Source organism: Penaeus japonicus, unplaced genomic scaffold (genome assembly GCF_977035675.1).
Source record: "Penaeus japonicus unplaced genomic scaffold, GWHDUDI00000001_assembly GWHDUDI00000031, whole genome shotgun sequence".
NCBI classification, from domain to species: Eukaryota; Metazoa; Arthropoda; class Malacostraca; order Decapoda; family Penaeidae; genus Penaeus; species Penaeus japonicus.
In genome coordinates this window covers 18214846-18216037 of record NW_028234433.1, presented here as the reverse complement: position 1 = coordinate 18216037, position 1192 = coordinate 18214846, and positions in this window count along the sequence as shown.

The following is a 1192-nucleotide window of genomic DNA, read 5'->3' as shown; positions in this document are numbered from 1 at the left end:
CACCAGATAGAGTTCTATGGTCGCCTCCACAGTTCAGGCATTTTTTGGTGGTACTCTTGCATGCAGTAAACCTGTGACCAGTTTGTCCACATTCGCTGCATTTTTCTGAGTTCTTCTTTGTGCATTTTCCCTTTACATGGCCATATTCATAGCAATTCATGCATTGAATCACTCTGGTAAATCGTTCTTCTTCGATCTGGGCCGGGTTTATGCTGTAGTTGTATAAGATTAGACCTTGTTCCTTTATTTTGTTTGCAGTCTGTATGTCTGGGAATCGAATCTTAACGATTCCGTGCTGAGGCATCTTATACACTTCGTCAACTTGTAGCTTTAGTTGTCTGACCAGTTCTTCCTTGATCTCTTCGTTCGAATGGCTAGTGATGTATGAATCCACTTTCTTTATCACGATTGTCATCTTTGCTTTGGTCTCAAGGGGCATCTGGGGTTCATAGCCGGAGTTTTTTAATTTGCGGCGAAAATCTGGGGACATTAATTTGTCAGCATCTTGAGATGTCTTAGGTAAGACAATGTAGCCATTCCTTGAGTCTATAATCCTTAGAAAGTGGATACCATTGCCGAACATTAACGAGTTTAGTTCCTGTTTCCTGGTCAGAGTCGGTATGCCTTCAAGATTTATTTTAATCTTGGTTGTGGAAGCCATGGTTCCACTAGCATATCCTCGTCCTGTCAGTGAAAAAGGTCCAATTCCTGCCTGTGTTGCCAGATTACTTCCTATATCTGACAACCTCCTCTTATCTCTGAGGAGCCTAACCAGGTTGGCTATGTAGACGGTGTCTAGCTGGAGTTGGCAGGAGTGTTAGAGTGGCCTGCCGCCGTTCCCTATGCCTAACAAAGGTGGCAACCTCCGAGTGTTTCTTACAGTATCCCAACTAAGGGACCCCTTTGAGACCCCGGCCTTCGCCGGGTAAACCGCAGGGTTCGCCTTCAGAAACAAACGGTGTTATCCTAACGCCGAAAAGTGGTGGTAAAGGACAGGGGGGGACAGGTGTGTGCCTACAAGGATCTCTTGTAGCACCGAGGTGCTTGGCTCGAGAGAGCCGAGTGTCAAAACCCTTACTATGCAGGGATCTCTTTTAGTATGCCAACTCCTTAAAGATGTTAACTCCTTGGCATAAGTGGTGCCCACTTGGACTGGGTCAGGTAGTCCAGGTAATTCTTCTTCTTCTTGCTA